Genomic DNA, 22,420 nt, shown 5'->3' with positions numbered 1-22,420 from the left:
ACCCACACCAGCCAGACCAAGAAATGTTATCCCAAGTTCTAGACTCTGCCTTATCAAACCCCCAGCAATGATGCTGAGCCACTAACTGGTCCAGTCAGGGGCATCCACAGGAGGTGGTCAAAAAAAGTCAATCTGGAAGCTATGATCATATGATCAAAATCCCATGCAATGTACATAAAAGAGGGGTGGGGCTTTTTTGTGTGGTTATGATCACATTTTGACTTTTTTTATCCCCCCCATCCCATGGATGTCCATGGCCCCTACCATTCCTGCCCTGTACTTAGCAGACTGACCCTGACCGGAATTCTCCACTTTCTAGCCTTTAAGAACACTGGCATGTGATAAAGTACCAACAAAACCCAGAATTGTAGCAGTGCTTGGTTATGCAGCGAGCAGAACAACTTAGATTGAGGTTCCCCCTGAGGTCCAGATGGCCTCCCACTCTACTGGCGCTTCAAAGGGGCTTGAAGACCTGGCTCTTCTCAGAGGACTTTGGTGAGGGTGAGTAAAGTCCTTTGGATTGTGTGGGTCTGTTTTTTTTTAATTAATATTATTATTTCTATCCAGTGTTGTCATCTTCGATATCTTTTATTCTTTATTTATTGTTCATTATTATATATATTTTAATGTTTTTACTTATGAGCTGCCCAGAGTTGTTGAGAGTTGGGTGCCATACAAATTTAAGAAAGAAAGAAAGAAAGAAAGAAAGAAAGAAAGAAAGAAAGAAAGAAAGAAAGAAGGGAGGGAGGGAGGGAGGGAGGGAGGGAGGGAGGGAGGAGAGAGAGAGAGAGAGAGAGAGAGAGAGAGAGAAAGAAAGAAAGAAAGAAAGAAAGAAAGAAAGAAAGAAAGAAAGAAAGAAAGAAAGAAAGAAAGAAAGAAAAACTTAGGAGTCACTCAACTGAAGAAAGCCTTATCTCATTGGGGCAAGCTGTGCTCAGGTCGGGTCAGATGCTGCTGGTAATAATCCAGCTTTGATAAGGTGGCTAGAATAACTTTGATGGGTGAAGGCCTCCATCGATTCTTGTGCTAGAACTCCAAAATGCCAAGATCACTTCCTTGGAAATCTCTCTCTTGCTGATCCCTTGGCTACTTTTTTCCTTTGTGAATCTGATCATGCATGTATCCAACTTGGACTGAATTTATGACTCTGAGATAAAATTGATGGATTTACTGTGTCATGAAGCCACATAAGCACATCCATTCCTGAGCCAGACACCTTCACAGATAGATAGACCTCTTCCTGGATAACTGTTAGATGAACAGCATTTTAGGAACGTAGGGAGCTGTCTTGTGCTGATTCAGATTATGAATCCCAATATTGTTGACTTTGGTAACAGCATTTTGGAAAGATATGATCTTTCATATCAGCTCCTGTATGATAGCAGAAACAGAACTTGAGACTCTCTGTGTGAAAACCATGCATTTTCCTGATCTATAAACTGTTTATAACTGACTTAAAATGATGATCCCTTCCCAAATTGCTAGTGATAGGGAACGGAAATTAAATGCACCCGTATTTCCAAATATCAAACTGGCAACAGTGCTGAACCTATATTAAATTGCAGAGTTCCTTCAGAAACCTGATTTACATGGCTGGCACTTCTCTTAAACTACATGATACCTTTACAGTTGGATGGTATCAGAGGAGTAAAGGGAAAGTTAATCTGGTGAAAACTGCCCTTTCCCTACCATATCATCTTTGTCATATTGTATTCAACAAAAAAAGCAATGAAGTTTTTCAAAGGAGCATATTAAAATGATACAAATAAGTATCCTTGTCCTAGTGCAGGGATCTTTACAAACTCTTTGCAGCCTAAATGTAATTTGGGGGATCACATTTATTCATAGCTGTCTTTCTTTTGCTTTTGATCTCACAAATGGAAGATATAATCATCTGCTTAATTGGAGGGGGAGGGAAGAGAGTGAGCGAGCACATACCTAGCCTGACAAGAATTCTTTATTAGCACTGGAAAACTTGTAATTAACCAAAACACAAATGAATATATTTACCACCAGGACTCCGTTAAGCAACAAACAACAACAAAATTGATTCTGCCATTGTGCTCAACTAAGCTAATGAGATGTCTTATTTTCTGTCCTGCCGTGAGACCTGGTAAAAGAATCATCCAGTTAATGGAATTTCCATGTGGTCCAACTCAAACATTAATTCTTTTTCTACCGTATAAAAAGCTCCAGTTCCCTAGTTTGCTTTTACTTAGGAATATAACCAGCTCCTTTGGAAAGGAAAAAAAAAAGTACCAACTTCCCTCTGTCCCTTAGAACTCCAGTGAGAAAATTGAAAATATAACATAAAAGTATTTTCTCGTCCTATAAGCTATAGGGAGAAGGGCTAGGAGTCTTACCTCTGCATTCCCCCCACCCCGCAACCAGATTCTAGGCCTGCAAAAGCTACTTTCATCAATAAACAATGGCTGTTAATAAGACATTTGTCAAGATGCTGCAGGTCTAAACCTCTCCAATTAACACATGAAAGTTTACTCCCACTAAATTAAAAGATTAAAAATAAACTAAAGCAATTACCCAGAATGCAGCGTCTCTAAGCAACTGGATTGCGCCACCTGGTTCCCAGCTGCGATGGGAATGGCTCAATTAATCAAAATAGGTCTTGAAAGGAGAAACTCCTGCAGGCAGACTAGACTTGGACTAGGCTAGAGAAAGTCACAATCTCAGGAACCTGAAAACTTGGGTCAGAAACTGGGCTGCCAGTAGGGAGAAGCAGGAACAGTTCAAATGCAACAACTCTTTTGCAGTCTCTGCTTGTAATCTGGTACTGTTGTAAACAAGGCATTGGCAAGCACAGGATTATTTAGAAGTTACCCAAAGGAATGGGATAGTCCCCCCCCCCCCTTGGCTTGATCTCCTAGAACACTGATGGAATTTTGAAATGTTTGCCTTCACGTGGATTCCTCCTTTTTCTCAATCCCAGCCAAGTGGTTCCTGTACGTCCAAGACTTGCATATGTAGCTTTGCCTAGAAGATGCTAAGCTTTCATTACTTACATCCACATGGTGGAATGAACTCCTGAGGAAACAGTTCCAAAACTGTTCCTGGAAGGGTATCACCATCTGAATCAGTCTAGAAACAGCTTAGAAACCTCCGATCAGTGTAGGAGAGCTATAAAACTAGTTCAAGCCTTCATCTGGAATGAGGAAGAAATATCAGAGGATGAGAACAAGGATCTGGTAATGCTTGCTGTAAGCCAGGGCTTAGTTCAGGTAATGAAGGCTGAGGTAGCAGCAGTCCTTGGGTATCTTCCAACTTTCCTGGTCCAATCTTTCACCCCTTCCATTTCTGAACCCTAAGCAGGTCTGCCATACCTGAGTGGAGAAACAAAGGGAGGAAGGGCCAGATTGGAATAGCACACTTATTTATTTTTGTGTCTTTGAGTCAGTGTTGACTCCTGGCTACTGCCTGGACAAGTCCCTGCAGTTTTCTTGGCAAGTTTTTTTGGAAGTGGTTTGCCTTTGCCTCCTTCCTAGGGCTGAGAGAGAATGACTGGCCCAAGGTCACCCAGCTGGCTTTTTACCTAAGGCCAGAATAGAACTCATGGTCTCCCAGTTTCCAGTCTGATGCCTTAACCATTACACCAAACTGCCCCATTAATGAACATCAGCTGAGCTTTAGCTGGTCCAGCATTTGGGGACTTTATAAGAGGTGGAGTCCATCTTCATTCAGTCCATCTTTGAGCCCTCAGATTGAAATCTGAGATCCTGATTCCCTGAATATATCAACCATCTTCTGGGGAAAGATTATTTTCCTCACTTAACCCTTGTCTCCTGGACTATCTTAGATAATTTTGACCCCAGCACTTTGATAGGATTGATTTCCTGGCTTCCTACATTGGCTAGATGACCCTTTTCTCTCAGTTCTTTCACACCTTCTGCATCTGTACATGTCATTCATGGGAAGTTCATCACCATCGAAATGGGTGAAGTTGGTGGAATAAGGAGCAAGGACATGAGTATAGTGAGAATTTCCAGTTTTACAGGATTGGAGGGATTTTTTTTTTTCCTTAAGCAAGCAACGCCTATTTTAGCTTACTTCCCAATTTTGTGTGTTTCCATTTCCAAATTGTAGTAAACCATACAACTGATTTTGGCAATAATGACATGATCAGAGAGGGTTCTAGTGGGCTGCAAGAGAGGCCTTGGGAATAAACATAGCCCTTGGTTTATGACTGCAGCCTCCTCCCCTTTTTATCTTAAATTGATGTCAGCCACCTTGTGAGACAAGGAGTCTCTGAAAAGCAGGATAAAAATATGGAATAAACAATGAAATAAATAAAGCACTCAGTGGAGTCCCATATATCAAACTTTTTAGAAGTCTGCTCTTCGATCTTAATCCAAGGTAGTAAAAAATTGCTGACAGATCCTTTATTGCAGCTGTCCTTCCTTTTTGGCTAGGGCATCCTTGTACTGAACAATCTAACAAAAATGAAATATAGTCTGGAGTGCATCAAGTTCATGATGGGGTTTTGTTGTGTTCCCTGATGTAAAGCCTACCTTTTTAATAGAACCAGTCCAGCCAAAACAGAGATCTTGGTTCAACTGAAATATATCTTATCTTCCTAATATGGAAAATCCATTGAAATCTGTGAGCTAGTGAAGAATCCCTAGTGAAGAAGCTGATGGACCCAGACTGCAAACCACTTGATAGAGATGATTAAGAAATCTTATATTTCCAAATTCCAGTATGAACTGAAGTAATCTCCCAGACTAATGTGTCAATCAGGATGTACTTTTCCTCTTGCTTTGCAGTTCCCAAATGTTCTGATGCCATTTTCAGCTGTTTTGATCTATTAAACAGTGTGTTCCTACAGAAAAAAAAAAACACGTTTATTATAGTATATTTAAATGTAAACATTTGGTGCATATTTTAAAAAAAACACACACACAAATGGAAAAGGAAAAAAGTGGCCCAGAGCAGAAATAAAAGAATAAGTCTTAAAAAAAAAAGATCAGAAACATAGAATTGGAAGACTCAAAAACTGGGCATAGCAATACATCCTGTATATTTAAGGCTATAGCATCCATGAGTTAAATGAAGGTAGTGTACAAAATTAAACACAGATTTTTTGCATGTGTTTTTTTAAATGTGCAGAGTGTCTTTAGTGGAATGGACTAGAAATTATATCCATAAATTATTCAGTTACATATAGGTTAATCTCAAAAAGTCCTCTCAAAAAGATATGTATATGGGCAGGCAGTATTAATGTGAAAATAGAAGAACTATCAAACCTAACTCAGCAGTCTGTTTCTAAGAAGAGTCATTTAGTTGTTCCTGGGACCTCCCAAATACGATGGCAATGCAAGTTATAATCTTACCTAATCCATAGCCTTTTTAGGCCACAATGTTCCCACTTGTGGGGTGCTATGCTTAGAGTGGCTGTACAACACTGGCCTTGTACACTTTCTTTTTCTCAGTCCCAAACCTGAATCAGAGCCGAGGAATTAAGGCAAAGAAAGAAGAACCTGACAAAATCAGACCAAAGGGTAAGAGGGAAGCACCAGATCAGATGGAGGTGAGATGGTTAGAATCATCTATCAGTCAAAAGCGGTACGAGAAGAACCTTGTCTGTGGTTGAGTTCTGATGATCATCCTATTCAAAATCCAGATTTTTCAATAAATCACAGGGGCAGAATCTTTCTAATCTTAATTTATATTTGGGTCATAAATGAAACCCACATGCCCTATTTCCAGTGACTGAAGGATGAAAATGGAGTGAGGATCAGGGGAAAAGAGAGAGAGAGAGAAAGAACAAACAAGGATCTGAACCTGTGAGTAATGTTATAATGGGAGGCTCCTCAAGGGATCTTATTGGAATCTTCCTCTTTGCACTCATTTTGAAACAGATGACTCAGATACTATTCCCCGTCTCTAAAGAAGCTCCCTCCTTCTCTGGATGGTGCTAAATCAAACCTGCCAAGGGTGACATCCCTGGGGCTGAAAGAAACAGAGATGAGCATTCATTTGTTTTCCTCAGGTACAACCTGATTATGCCAAAGGGCAAGTATTTTTAATTGCTCAGGGACCCTTTTGGATTTACCATGTGGGTCATCAGTCACGGCTTTCCTTTTCAGATTCCACTAACATTTTCCATGTGCGCTGTGGTTAGCACGCTGGAACTTCCACAAACAGGCCAAACAGCAGAAATGGGTATGTCAGCCAAATGCATGGGAACGGGCAATGGCAGTTGTTACTTATTTATTTAAAGAACTTTATATGGCCACCTATCTCATCTAATGATCCTTGGAGGCTCAAAAGTGGTAAAAACAAGAATACAACATATGGAACCTATAGGAATTTAGCTGCAAGAGAAGCGTAGAGAATTGTGACGATTTCTCATCCTCCAAAGAAGGGTGGGTTTTTATTTTGGAAAAGACCCTGATGCTGGGAAAGATTGAAGGCAAAAGGAGAAGGGGACAGCAGAGGATGAGATGGTTAGATACCATCACTGAAGCAATGAGCATGAAACTGAGCAAACTCAGGGAGGCAGTGAAGGACAGGAAGGCCTGGCGGAATATGGTTCATGGGGTCACGAAGAGTCAGACACGACTTAACGAATGAACAACAACCACAATGTTGTAATGACAACTGGGTCATTTTTTTCCCTTGTATTTTTTTGAGGGGGGGGTATATCTAGCACTATCCTGCATAATGCATTTAGGAAACCAATAAAAGCCATTGGCAGATTTCTTGGGTGAATGGAATAATGGACCAGTGGAATCAATTACTCACTGGATATAATGAAGCTGAAGTCATCTTCCAAACAACCCCATCCAATTCTACGATTCTATTCAACTCCAATGGGCTCAGTGGCCAAAATCTGAAGGCCTTTTTTTCAGCTTCTTAGAGGGTTTATTTCAGGAGTTGCAATCTGATTTGGGAAGGGGGGCACTGGGGGGCATTTTTTAAGTTTTGTTTTTTGTTTTGGGGTGCTTGTTTTACTTTTAAAAGGTGCTGCAAATGTGGCCATTGATGCAATAATTTAGTGAAAGTGGCAAGGCTGAAATTTGCCCCAGTTTGGAGATGTCTTTGTAGGTCCTGGATTTCCCCCCCCCACTTGGTGCAAAATTGGTACATAAAGTTAACTTTTCTATTTCTGTTGCAGTAGGCAGGAAGGCAGGAAGGAAGGAAGGCAGGAAGGCAGGAAAGAGTTCTGGCAATTTTTAAAAAATGTCATTTTGCTATCAAATTTCAGCTGTATCTGATCTTGGTATGGTACACAAAACCTGCAACTGAGAGCTGCCCACATTTGGCTTCTGTGTCTGTCATGAAACGTTTTCTTTCCTCTCTTGTTAAGATGCTAATTCCTTGGAGTTCCAGTCTTTATAGTGACAGACCCCAAACTGCAACTTCTAAACTTTATAGCAGCAGACCCCAAACCTGGTGCTATCTTTATTGACTTTTCTGGATTTTTATTCTCTTAGGCCTTTTAACAGTGTGTCAATGCTGCTGTGATATTTTTAACTTTTTACTGCTAGTTTTTTGAAAGAGCTCAGTTTGTAACAGTGTCCTAAATTATTAAAGCAAGGGTGCAGATCTTATATGCAGTGGTAGGGAATTCCAGAGGAGAAGATACCTTACAGCAATACTTGCCTCTGGATCTCTTCTGGTTGTGTTTCTTAATTGTTTGAAAACACACGAGCGACTAAATAACAACCATATTCAATCACAGTCTGTTTCAGACCCTTCCTTTAGTCAAACTGTGGATGGTTATGTACCAATAGAAGAGATTATGGTTGAATAGAATCAATAGGAGATGATTATGGTTATGTAGAATGGAAGGCTACCTTTCAAAAAGGCTTGTATTCAGACTCTGGAAACACCAGAAGTGGCAGTTCAAGTAGAGATGCAAAATAAATTTGTCCTATGTTGGTTTTAGAGAAAAAAGATTACAGACTCCTGGAATCTTAAAATTAGGCAGGGCCCTTTTCCACATGCTAAGTGCAAGAATCCAAATTAAAACATTCCAGACAGATGACCATCTAGCATCCACCTGAATTCATCCCATGAAGGGGTGCCCACCAGCTCTCTGGATGACTGGTTCTACTGTTGACCTGCTCTTATTATGAGGAAGATTTTTTTTTCTAACATTTACTTGGAATTGGCCTCTTGCTCTTCTAATGCTCTTCCAATGATTTTCTAATAGAGCCTTGGACAACACAGATGGTCATTGCTCTTGGTCCATACATCTGGACAAAATACATGCAAAACACTATATAGCTGGGAAAGATGTAATATTGTAGTCTGTTACTTTTTTTTTTTTTTAACTAGAAACATTATAGTCAACTGCTTGTGTTTGTGTTTTAAAATTGTGTGTAATCAGCATTACTGATTTTGAAGGCTTTTTACACAGGAAAATGAATCAAGAAATTATATTTATTTAAAAAAGTAAGAAAATTGCATATCAACTGGATTTCTTACAATTTTTTAAAATCCAAGTTGCATACAAAATGAATAAATAAATAAGAGAGAATTGTGTATAAAAGCAAACATAGGTTTTTGTTGTGTTTGGTTTTTCAAATCATAGGAAATCTGACATGGAAAATTTTGTCTAAAGTTTGCTAGGGAAGAAAGAAATGGCAGGCTCGTTCATACAATGTCACTCCACATGAAATTAATGATCTCTAGCATTAGAAAGCAACTTTGCACACTGTGAAACTTTTTTCCTCTTTTCAGTACATTGATGGCAGAGAGAATCATAGGCACGAAAGAACCTTATTTGATCTGATTGTAATATTTACGACTGATTCCTTGATCCTGTCTAGACTTTCAAAATGCCCTGAATTAATCAAAGACTTTTCTTGACTGGCAGGGCATGGGGATTCTGGAAGAAAGAATAAGAGCTTGCCTGAGGCTGAATACAAGGAAGGGTCTATAAAAAAAAGCTTTACTTCTATTAAAGGTAGGCTGAAACCAGATTCTTATTTCTAAGAGTCCCAGTGACCACCTAATGCAGTTGTGAAAAGTGACACCATTGGCCGGTGTCACCAGAACCGGTTTGTTGCCTCTGAACAAGGAGGTTCTTTAAGTCAAAGGTGCATGACCTATGGTCTGAAGCTATGATCTGAAACACCCTCCGGAGCTCTGCCAAGTAGAACCATTAAATTCTGACAGCAGAGAAGAACTACTGCTTTTCAACCACCTTTGACTCTATTTTTCTTTCTTCTCCTCTCCCTCTACTGTGACCAACCTCCCCCACCATTCTGTTTTTACTACTCTGACTGTACTTTCCCTTGCATTTGTACAGCTATCATCACATTTGTCACCTTTTGGTCCTTGCTCCATTGCCTTTATAACCTTTTCTCTTTGCCCTTCTGAAGTTTCTCTTTATGACCTTCTCCCTCCCTCCCTTTCCACTCTGGCACCTCTCTCAACTTTCTTCACATTTTAGATATGGTGACTTTTGTCCCTTGGATTCTCCTGGCTGCTCTCCAAGAGAGATGACCCAGAATTACAAGAAATAAAAGAAGTGCAAATAAAAAACCAATGGGTAGAGTCTGCAAGGAAGGAAATTTGGACCAAGTATTAGAAGCTTCCTAAGTCCAAGCTATGTGATAGTGAATGCTGGGTAGGCTCTCCCTTTATTTACCAAGGCTGGACTCAATATTTGAGCACCTAGTAGTATCCCGAATTGAGGTGTTCCACTAGGTGGGTGTCTGGACTATATGGCCATGGTTATGAATTGCAATGTATTGCATTGTATAACTTGTGGGTGGAGTCTAATGAGTAGATAAAAAGAGTCAGCTGTGTGTGTGATGACAGTGGCTCTGTATTCCTGATGTAACCTTCAAGCAACCGATAAACCCTATCTGTTTCCACAAGGACTTCCATTGCTGAGGGATCTCAAGAATTAAAAATAAATGGAAGTTGTTTCATCTTACAAGGGAATATGGCTATGTACTTGAAACTTTCTTGCTTCTGTTTTTGCCTATATTTGGGGGGGGGAGGGGGATTGAGTAAATGATACTATATATCACTTCTGCACTAAAGATTTTCCTTCCTAAACTAGCAGCCATTACAACTCATAACAGTCACCAAGGTTTTTCGCAGCTCAAAATGTGGGAGCGTTATCTGTGGAATTATTATTATTCAATTCAATGAATTATTCATTATTCAATAAATAATAATAATTATAAAATAATAACATAATAATAAAATAATTATTCATTATTCAATGAAAGTAGAACACTGCTGTTTGCTTAAGCCTGGGTTCAGGAAGTTAAGCGAAGCCTGGGATGTTTTGTTTTGAAGTTTTATTCTTGGCTGCCATTTTTTATTTTTCGGTGATCTTATATTATGATTATAGCTATTTCTATTGTTTATAATTTTAAATTCAGTTCACCGAGAGTCGCTTTGGAAGAGGAACGGCCATATAAATCAAAATAAATTAATTAGTAAATTGCACAATGTCTTGTACAATGGCATGGACAACTAGGGGGAAAAATAGCCCAAATCTTACAAGGTTGCCAATTCCTACCAATGTTCATCCTTCCCTAAAATCTTGGGAGCTTTTATAATACTCTTGTCTGTAGTTGCACAAGATGTTATGCAAAGGTTATCCTTTTCCGCCATGGCCCCCGCTCTGTGGAACAACTTACCACCTGAGGTGTGGTCCGACCCCACTCTCACAGCCTTCAGGAAGAATGTGAAATCTTGGTTGCACCAGGCGGCCTGGGGGCTGGATGGGGGATCACATGGTTGGAATTGGCTCATGGGGTAATTGATTCTGTTCCCCACCGTCATCTTGAATTTTATAGTCTTCTTATGCATATACTCTTTTTATCTAGCAAGATTTTTTTAAGCTAATTTAATGTGGATATTTATATTTTTTACTGTTTTTGATGTTTGATTTTAATTGTGAGCCACCCAGAGTCACCCTTTGGGCGAGATGGGCAGCATATAAAATGAATGAATGAATGAATGAATGAATGCACAGAAATCTCCCAAGATTGGGCAAATGTTACTATATTTCAGCCATTTTAGTTTATTCTTAGGTTGCATTTTGTTATTCCAAAGATGCCGTCTAGTTCTCTCTCCTTAACGAAAAAAAAAGAAGGTTTATTAACTCAGGTCTGCAATTAACCATGCCATAAAGGGGCTGTTCATGATCCCATGCAAAATGATAAAAGACATAACCACTGAATGGTTCTCTTGTCCTCCATTTGGATGATGGTGGAATCTCACACTGTATCTCCATATTCCATCTTCTAACACAGAAACGCCAACAACTGAGGGAAGATGTGACAACAGGCAATGAGAGCGGAGAAGGGTGGAGAGACATACGCGGTGATGCATTCTGTGTGCTGCAGTTTCTGGCTTGGATGCAGAGCCAGTGATCCAGGCGACATGATGAAGTGTGAAAGGAACTGGCAGGTATTTTCAGCAACTGAAAGAGGGGAGGCAAGGGGAAATGGGAAACTGAAAGAGTTTAAAAATCCACAGAGTTCATAGTAATGGAGAGAAAGCAATAGGAAATTTAAAAAAAAAAAGTCCCTTGGGGGAAAATTTCTTGCAACAACAGCAGATTCAAAACAGATCAGGCCTAAAAAGGGAAGCTATTTTTCCAGCTGTTCCTTCTAACCAAGAGTCATGAGATTAGTGGCCAAGGAAAAGCAAATGGGTAATGTAATAATGACCACATTTTCATAGAATGAGAAAATGTAAGTGAAGGGAATGGGACAAGAAAAGAAAGTGTCACATGTATAGATGGAGGAAAGTGATAAGAGACGGGTTACAAACTGTGACAAATTTGAGAAGGCAACTTAAAACACAAAAGAGAACACGTGCGACAGTTGGACAACATGCATTTTAGACAGGATGAATTTTCCCCTTGGAAAATTCAACTGAAAAATCATCACGGGGAAACATATACAACCAGTAATGCCATGTTCAAACATTTGGTTTATTAGCTACAATGATTTAAAACTTTCAGCTCCCTTTAAATTGTGCACCAGAGTTTTTTTGTTTTTTTAATGTGATGATGGAAGTGCTACCTGCAAGATTTAATTTCGGATCAGAATATAATGAACCTATGCAGTGAATCAAATATAGAATATTTCCAAGCGAAAGCATTTGGCCTTAGGCCAAGAAAATGAAAATGATTCTGGGAAGAAGCTAAGATCCAGTGAGGCAGAAAGCAGCTTACATTTCTTACTGTAACTTTCACCCTGACGTCCAACGACATTACATCAGCAGAACTCAAAGTCAGGAAAGACCATAAAATGAGGGGTGTTAGAATCATGAATTCATTATTCGATTCTTAGATAAGCAGAACTTCAGAAAGTGATAGAAAATTTGTTAAAGAAGATACTGTACAGATATTCCATATATTGGGAATATTGTTTTATCCCTGAAAATCTATCTCAGCAAAATATACATAGAAGAAAAAATACATAAGTATTTTATGATTTGAGACTCGAAATGGTGCCAAATGTAAGATAGGAATGATTATATAAATAGTAGATTAAAGAGAACATACAGTAAAAAAGGGTAACTCTTGTGGATGCCAATTCAACTAAATCTGACAGCTCAGTTATTTTCACTTGTGTATGGGTCAGATAAAGTTGTTAATAAAATATATTACAAGCCATGATAAAGAATGAGTTAATACTTTGGCTGTGTGAATGCTGGGTCAGGTTTAGTCAACTCTGTAATATTTTGAAATTATTTTTATTTGTTTTAACCTGTAACCAAATTAGGTTTTAATTTTTAAAAAGTCCCTTTTTGCTTTGGTGAATGATTTAAAGATAAATTATTTCTTTAAATAATATAACCCTGGAAGATTTATAACCTCAGACAAGGCATACTTCAAAAACTCTGAAGTGAGTCTCATAAACTGTTAAAATAATGATTTAACAACAGCAAGACATGCAGAAGGATTTTTGAACCTAGAGCAATCTTTCATGAAAGAAGTACATATTTTTAAAAGAAGTACCTACAGAATCTAGCTGAGAACTAGTAAAGACATTTTATCACCCGAAGCATCAGACAAGTTGGTATCTGACAAATGTTGTATCCAACTTTGGTGAAAGGATAGGTTTCTTCATTCTGGGTAAAAACAACATTCTAGTTTAGCAGGAGGCTGGATGGCAAATATAGTTGTGTTCTGTCCTCCAAAAGAAAGAAAATGTTAAGAGGTTCAGAAGGAATGGCTGAGAATTTGTCCTTTGTTCTCTTGCCTACATCTGGGACCTCAGGCAATTTTTGACTCTCACGAATGCTAGGCCTAGCTCCGCTCTCATCAGTATAGTCTTTCTAGTAGAAGATTATGTGTTCTAAAAAATTCGGGTTTTTTTTTCTTACAGACTTTTTTCCCCCCATAGACAGATCTATGTTGATTTAATGAACATATTGATCCCAAACAGTGATGAAGCAGTATTTAGCTAGGGGACTTAAATACTACATCTAAATAGGTTTAATTGCTTGAGCATATGCTGATTTGGGCCCAGCATCTTCTAGAATCCAAAGCTTCATTCAAAATGCTTCTCTTAACCCCATCAATTTTCCTATTTAAGTTGACATCCAGAACAAACAAGGGCCCTGCCATGAACTTTAAATTTTTGAAAGGAAAGGAAGAATAGGATAACTTGTGATACAGTTGGGCTGAGTTGGGTTCCATAAAATAGAACCAAAGCTATGATGGGATATAAGTTCATGATGGACAGAGATGAAAATGCTTTTAATTACATAATTACTTATATGATTTCATCTAAGACATTTCTGCTTCAAGAGTTGTTTATCCATGACTAATAAAAGGTAAATTTGTTTTGTCGAAGGCTTTCACGGCTGGCATACGATGGCTGGTGTGGGTCTTCCGGGCTGTGTGGCCGTGTTCTGGAAGTTTTGTTTCCTAACGTTTCGCCAGCACCTGTGACCGGCATCTTCAGAGAGCAGGAGCACAAACAGGAGCAGTTCTCTCTGTGCCCAGGGTGATGTGACCCTTCTGTGGGTATTTATAGAGATCGGGGGGGAAGGGGGGGATTGGGGGGGTCTCTGAAGATGCCGGTCACAGGTGCTGGCGAAACGTTAGGAAACAAAACTTCCAGAACACGGCCACACAGCCCGGAAGACCCACACCAGCCATCGTAAATTTGTTTCTTTGTTTACTGCCTTACTATGGTTATATACCACCAAATCTGAATGGCTTACTGTGGTTTTCAGTGCAATCGTCCAAAATACAAATAGAGTTCTAAAAACAAGAAAAAATTCTAATAAAAATATAGGCAGTAAAATAAAACAATACAAAACCCAGTCATTGGCCCCAACCTCAACTAAGTAAGGCAAGTAAGTTCCAAAGGCTCTACAGGAGCATTTCATCTTGTAGCCTTATGTTATAGTGCCAAGGTACGTACAAATTGGATTTCTTGAATAAGGCTTTTCCACAGAGTGGGGCCACTAGAGAAAAGACCTGCCTCTGGGCCCCCAACCCTCAAACCTTCCACATGAGAGGGACAGAAAGCATTACCAGCCAAGATAAGCACACAGGATGGGACAATTCTGTCCTAGGGGTGGTCCTGGAGATACCTACTGGTCAAGTCATGTAAAGCTTTGTAAGTCAAAACCAGCACTTTAAATTGTATCTGGAAGCCTACTTTAAAACTAATACAGTACTCACAGTATAAGTGTTCCACGTCTGAGGAAGTTCTCACTTACCAGCATTTGGACAGCTGCAATCTGTACCAACTGTAGTTTCTTAGTAGTCTTAAAAAGCAGCTCTGTGTAAAGTACATTGCAGTAGTATAATTGATAAGTGATGAGGGCATGGGTCCCTGTTGCCAGGGACTTCCACTCCAAGTAGAGGTCCAACTGGTACAGGAATTGAAGCTGGGTGAAGGCACACGATTCCTTCTACCTACATCCAGTTATTCATCTCACACTTTTAGAAAAATGATTGGCTGTGTTTTAAAGAGAGTAAACATCTTTTTAATGACTTTTAAGGCAAAAGGACCATCATCACTTTTAGGTGATTAACAGGTCTGGGTCTTTAAGGCAGATTCCTAGGATTTGGTGTCCTACCTGAACTCACAGAAGATTTCAAACTTGGAGCACTTCAAATAATTCCTTCCCCAACATCATTTCAATTGTCCATAGTGCTTCAACATACTATCATTCCAAGCACTGTGGGAAATCAAAATAATTTATCCTTGACTAGAAATGGGGAATATTTGTCTGGTTTACTTCTTGTGTGAATGTATCTAATTTCTTCTTATTTCAACTAAAACACATTTTTCCTTTCAGGTTTGCACTTCCAGTTTTTGCAATGTAGTCCTTTGATGTATTAAGGAAACTCAAATGCTTGTAGAAGTAATGTACCAAAATGCACATCATTAGGAAATGCACAGCAAAGTGTATATATTAGGGGAAATGTGCATGAAATTGCATACATTTTTTTTAATTTAAACCTTTTTAGAAAAAAATCTGAAGCACATGCAGTTATTCAACAAACCAAAATCCAGATCAATTCATCTCTATCCCAGAGTTTGATAAACTACCCAGTGATGCCTCAACAGCTATTACTACCTAGAGCTAACATCACTATCTGTATGTTATATGTGACAAGGAAGAACAACAACTTTGGTCTGGAGCAAATCTTGATGCTAGGACCCACAGAGGAAATTGACTTCACAATCAGCAGGATCCAAGCTATTTTGGTTCGTAAAAAACAAAAGTCTTATTCTGATTGCTGCTGTAAGGATGTTGACCCAATCTTTTATCACTGATATAAATTCTTCTGCATCTTTCAGGTTAATGGTTCACACTTAGTGTACAGCCCCATTTGAATCACAGAGGCCTTATTTGTATGCTGGCAAACTCTTTTATTATTGAACTGCAACTCCTCCAAGGGTGGAAGAGAAGAGAGAGCAGGAGGAGACAGAGCAGATGAGAAGAAGCAGCCAACAAAACAATTTTGCTTTTAAGAAAATAATCAGTTTATGTGCAGACTGCCAAGCATATAGCTTTGGGAGAGTTTTAATTCTCCAATCTCCAAGCTGTGACAAAACAGAAAGTAATTACTTTCAGCTCCTGGCGCTAGGATCCATTCCTGCTTTTTCTGGGGTAGGTATTATTTCAACTGATTTAAAGAATCCAGAGGGAGAAAGGAAGAATGCAAGCACAGATTGGCTTCAGAGTGCATGCTTCTTTGAAGTCTGGTTTCTTCCACCCCCACTGGTGGAAGTTTCATAGATCCCCGCTTTTCTAAATGGAGAGGTTCTTGAGATTTTTCTCCTTAATAACCTTGAATGTATTTATTAGAAGAGTTGGGTAGTGCTCATAGCATAGGAGCTACCTTTTCTTCTTTTGACATGCCAGAATGCCTTGGTATGATGCCAGATTCAGATGTGTCTCCATCACACTGTAGAACATGTGGATAACCTGTGACCTACAAGCCACCCATAGCAATGAATATTTTTTCTGCAGACTCCAAATCCTATCTGAGTGTGCCATTGTAATCCAGAGACAGAGCTGAAAATAGATTGCGTGATGCCAGGGGGGGGGGGGGAACATCATAAAGCTCTTGCAGATGTACTAGAATTTTAACACTGCGTAAAAAGCAGGAAAAGTTGCACCCAAAGATGAAAATTCTGACCCCAGTCATATGCATAATGCAATTCTACCTGCTTTACACTTTATCGTCTCTCCCTCTGACCTTTGATCTCAGAAAAAGAGACTATATGTAGCTGTTGGTCACCAAAATGAGAGAGATGTTAACAAAATACAGTACATCTCTTTGGCTTTAATGTAAGTAAAGCTAATCCAAATGGTACAAAATGGGAACAAGAGTTTACGCACACTCTTTTTCATCCAGTTTTAACACTGATTGGGAGACAGGTCAGAATAAATCTACAAACGTAAACATGAATGAAGATGAAATTAAGGAATTTAATGAAATTGATCATCTCTTGTTAAAGAAAAGAAACAAAAAAACCATAGCCAGCATTTTTCTCATAGTCTAAAACAAAAAAGGCAATTTTCTTTTAAGCTTTTGCCATGTTTCTATAGAACCTACTTCCTGAGGAGGAAGCAAAAATACAAGATAATAAAACAACTTTAGAAATAGAAAGGAGGATATTGCTGCTGTTATGGCGGGCCCCCTCCCAAGTAATTGCCAGACAACTTACTTCTCCCTGGAGAAACCAGATGAAATTATTTCTCCAGTTTCTTTGACCACAGATTAAGGATATGAAAGAATTTTGCCATGGATCTTGCTGGTAGCTGACTTGAGGTTTTTTATTTTCAGGAGTGCATCACTGCTATCAGGAGTGCAATCGAGCTAACTTTCTTTGCTCCTCGAAAAAAGGTCACTTTTTATTTCTTTTCTGAGTAAGTATTCTTTGCATATTTACAACAAGCCAGGATTATGCACAACGGTTGTTTCTTCTTTGCAGTGTTTTCTAGAATGACATGATCACATCTTTGTCCCTAAATGAACTAGTTAATTTACCTCCAGTTATTTCATTCAAAATCCAGGTAGCAGACTGACAAATTGGAAATCTGCTTTGCTAAGAAGAAAGTAAAACAGATTGAGTTTTTAGCAGGCTCCACATCTTTTACAAAAAAAGTAAAAAAATTTTTTTAAATGAGGATCCATTTGAACACAATGTTAGATTTAGAACTCTTACTCTATATTAGGAAATGGCAATTATTTTTGCTCTGCAATTGATTTTAATGGGTAGATCCCAGAAAGTAAAAGGAGTGGAAATATGACTTGCCATCAAATCAACCTAAAAAAAAAAATCTCATAGTTACACCATTGCTTCTCAGCATAATTGCTACATTGCACAAGAGTTATGAATATACAGATATTGTTGTTACCAGTAAAAAGACAAGGGATGTTGACATGTCTTGTCAAAGGCTGAAACTTTTCAGAATGAAATAAATGACTTGGAGCTTTGTGCAGTCTTTCTTTAAAAAATAAATTAAAAAAAAAAGGACAATTTGAAGAAACTAGCCAAGATAACAGGCTTACAAAATGGGCACCTCTTACTGCCTTTCCAAGTAACAGAGTCAGCATCCTCAAGAGACAGGGAAGTATGAAAGACAGCCAGAATGGAAGGGAAGTGCTTGTAATAAAATTAGAAAAAAAATAAAAAAAACCCTCTCCTTTTTTGTGTTTTATAACCACCTTTCTACCCAACTGCAAAATGTCTTTGGGAGGTAATTGCTCCCCAAGGAATCAGGTGATCCAGGAATGTGCATTTGGCCTTTTGAAATATTTTGTAGCTCAGCAGGTTTTAACAAACTAGAGCATAGGCTCCAGGACATCCATATCATTAAAACAGGGATCCTGCTTAGAGAAAATACATCTGCATAACAATTCCCCTTCGATGGTCCAATAGGCTTTTCAGTTTATGTGGGAAGTATCAGCAAAAGGTAATTAAGGGAATTAACTTGATTATTTATTTGATGTATATCCCATCCTTTGTACAGAAACTCAATACAATGTACAGAGTGTTTCCTCCTCCCATTTTTCCCTACAAACATGGCCTTGTATGAGACAGTATGAGCCCTTCAAGGTAGATCAGACTAGGAGACCAATGCTATGTAGGTCAGGGCTAGGTTTATTGAAAAGCTACAGTAAGAGGATCTTGCAACTCTGAATGTGCTTCCCCGACCCCCATTTATTTTTGTGTGAACTGGGGGGTGGGGAGCTTGTCTGCGAAGTTTACTCATGTTACATTCTTGCCCCAGACTCAAGCCTTTTTTATCTGACTGTTGCCTTGATAGAGGCTCTTCCTCCTGTCCTTCAAGGCCATTCCCTCTTCCCACTCACTGAGCTTCCAGGGCTCTGGGTAAACTAGGACCCAGGTCTCTCCACTCCTTGTTCAACACCTTCAGCACTACTCCACATTGGCTTTTGGGCTGAAAAGGAAGGACTGGCCCCAAATCACTCAGGAAGCTTCTGTGGCTAAGCAGGGACCAGAACTCAGATCTCCCAGTCCAGGTCAAACAAGAAATCTATGAAGGAGTTTGGGCTGGGTCTCCCCACTGCTAGTCCAACATCTTAACCACTGGCTCTCTTAGTGTGTTATTAGCATATATGTAGTAAACTCTGCTTTTAACTCAGCCCAGTCTCTTTGAAAATCTTTTTGAATAAAGATGGTCAAGGATTTAATTTATTAGGCAACCCCTGGAAAATATCTTAGCAGTTGTCTTTCCAAAAGGAGTACTAAGACCTCAGTAAACAACCTGGTACTCATAAATGTCACTGTGACCCTTTCCCTTTTTTTTCTCTACAAGAAGATTCACCTTTCTTTTAATGCTACATATTTTTCCTTTTGATGTTTGATTTCATAATATCTCAACAGGAGTTGACTGTTTGAAATTCTCCTCCAAATTTATGAGCAAAGAAAACAGAAGAGCAGTTCTTTGCATTTCTCCTGGTGAAGGAGAAATTCTAAAAAAAAAAAAAAAATCTCAAGGCAGGATACTAGCACTAATATTGAAAAAGATTTATAAGAGTATGAATAACTTCCTTTTGGATTGAACTGAAACATGGAAAATCAGGGAGACCACTGGAGACCACTGTACAGTGAAAAGCAGGATACTCACAAACACTAAATTTGGCCAGCTCATAACTAAATATTCATTCATTCATTCATTCATTCATTCATTCATTCATTCATTCATTCATTTATATTTGTCAAATATATATGGCTGCCCATCTCACCGAAGTGACTCTGGGTGGCATACAATAAAACCAAGAATTAAAACATTTTATAAACCCCTTAAAACAATAAACATAGATAAAACATGACCATAAGAGGGAAGATATTTGCATACAGTATAACCAGCGCGTAGGCTCCCTATTGCCAGGGGATCCTGAGGCTTGCTGAAAAAAACTTTTTGAGAGCTGTCCAGGCCTGAAACCTGACTGAAAGGGATCCAGGTAATCTTTTATTTTTGCAAATTTGCAGATAAGTGCAAATAAGTGCAAATTTGCAAATAAGTGCAAGAACCCCAGATAATGAGAATTTCATCCAACTGTCTTCTCTTTTGAAGTAATTCCTAATACAAATTCTCTTTCATTAAACTGGTAGCCAAAAACGTGGGACAGTTTCTCTACCCAGCTCTGTTTGGAAACTTGTAGTTTGGGGCAATCTTCCCCTGCAAGATGCTGGATCATAGAACACATGGACATCTGTAGAGCAGCAAGGAAGACTAGTGACATCACATGTGTCATGACATAATTGTTCAAGGAGGCAGGTTATGTAATTTGTATCAGTTGTATTAGGACTGGAGCTGTCAAACCAGAGCCAGCTGGGCAAGTTCAAGGAAGCAAGAACAACACAGATTTCAGTGACAAATCTTGAATCTTGTCTGGGGTCAATACAGAATCATGGAAAATGTAAGAGGATCTTCCAACTGTGCTTTATAGCGGGTTGACATTGTTAGGGTAGTATCTCTCTGAATGATTTGAAATTCTTCTTTCTCAATTTCTCTTCATCTGGGCTGTAATTTTTGAGATAAGAATCATGGCTTGTAATAAGCATCTATCCCCAACCCTCATCCCCTATAGATCTGGCCAAGCCCTGCATGAACTGAGGCTATGCCCTAGAACATATTATTTATGGATTGGTCATTACTCGTGTACTATCTTTCAGAAATACTTCCGCTGAGACAACTGGAAGTTGGATGATTGCCAAAGAGCTCTGACCCTATTCCTGATGCCCTTCTCAAAGAAGAAAGGTGCAGCTTGGTTTGAATTGTGCCAATTATTTTATAAGAGCATATATAACTTAAAAAAAAAAACTCAAACTACCTGCTTCACAGAGGCTAAATTGCATGTCCTACATAATGAACTCAAAGTTGTACTAGGTGCATTTATATAACTTGGCATCTGATTTATGCTAATTCATTGTTACATTTATATCCCACTTTACCTTCTGGAATTCAATGTGATGACATGGGCATATTCTTCATTTTATCCCCACATTTTATCCCTTGTAAAATCAGCTGGGCTGAGAGAATCTGGCTCAAAATCATCTTTGAGTTTTCATGGTTGAAGATGGACCTGATCCTGGGCATTCCTGGTCCTAGTCAAACACAGGGGTACCTGCAGGATATGGTCCAAAATGTCAAGATGTGGCCACAAAGGCACAACGTTCTGCCTATTTTAATGCTTCAGCTGCACCGTTGTGGTTTCCATCTTGATTTTTTTTTGGCTCTGACTGAGCTGAATTCGCATTTTTTTGGCTTGGGGGTTTGGGAAACTCAATGTATGATTCTTTATGTTGCGCAAACCCAAAATATGGGTTAACTGTAACCAGCTCATGTGTGCTGCCATCCAGCTCATGAAGGATAAATAATAATAAAAAAGAACTAGAGAAAAATCACAAAAGATAAAGACCTGCAGATAGAAGTAGAATGACTATGGCAAAAGAAAAAAAGTTAGTACCAATAGTAATAAGCACCTTGAGTGCAATCCCAGAACATCTGGAGCACCACTTGAAGACCATCAACATTGACAAAATCACCATCAGCCAATTGCAAAGGCAGCTTGACCTAAAACAACTTATATCCTGCGACGATACCTTTAACACCACCAAGCAACAACATTTGCCTATCCCGGGTCCTTGGGAAGGACTCAGGAGGTGGATAAAAATGCCAAATCCAGTCTAAACATCTGGCTGACTGTGCAACCACCACCACCAACAATAATAATTCATATTGCAATCAAAATGGACCTGTCACTTTGAAACCCAGTATGTGAAGACAGTGATATTTCAATTCCTTTGAATTTTCAAATGTTCTAACTTTATTTTCCAGTTGAAAGCCAATATCAGATGCACAAATTAAGGACTCATAAAGAAAAGTCTTATTTGAGTTTGCTTATAAAAACACATCAGAGAGGGCAACATTATTAGCAGTGTTTATGTACACTAAAAATATTTACAAAATGCAAACTTTAAAATAAATGTATATCATGCAGCTTTAATGCATTCAGTGCACTTTCTAATTAATTGCAAATAGATACAGAAACAGAACAAAACACACTTCAGACTGAAAACCAAACAACAGAGCAAGACTGAGGGCTGACTGGCAGGGCACGGGGGATTCTGGAAGGAAGATTAAGAGATCGCCTGAGGCTCTGTGCAAGGAAAGAGCTATAAAAATAAAGCTCTATTTCTACTAAAGGTCGTCTGAAACCAGATTCTTATTTCTGAGAGTCCCAGTGACCACCTAATGCAGTTGTGAAAAGTGACACCATTGGTTTGTGTCATCAAAACTGGTTCATTGCATCTGTACATGGAGGTACTTTCAGTCGAAGGTGCACGACCTATGGCCCCAAGCTACGGTCTGAAAGAGCCCCTGAAGCTCTGCAAGAAGAGCCACTGCATTTTGACAGCAAAGAAGAGTTACTGCTTTCCAACCACTTTTGTCTCTATTTTTC

The sequence above is a fragment of the Python bivittatus genome, unplaced genomic scaffold (genome assembly GCF_059951505.1).
Source record: "Python bivittatus isolate LINGU-HERP-01145 unplaced genomic scaffold, Pbiv_v1 ctg000340_np1212, whole genome shotgun sequence".
Lineage (NCBI taxonomy): Eukaryota > Metazoa > Chordata > Lepidosauria > Squamata > Pythonidae > Python > Python bivittatus.
This window is presented reverse-complemented; position numbering follows the sequence as displayed.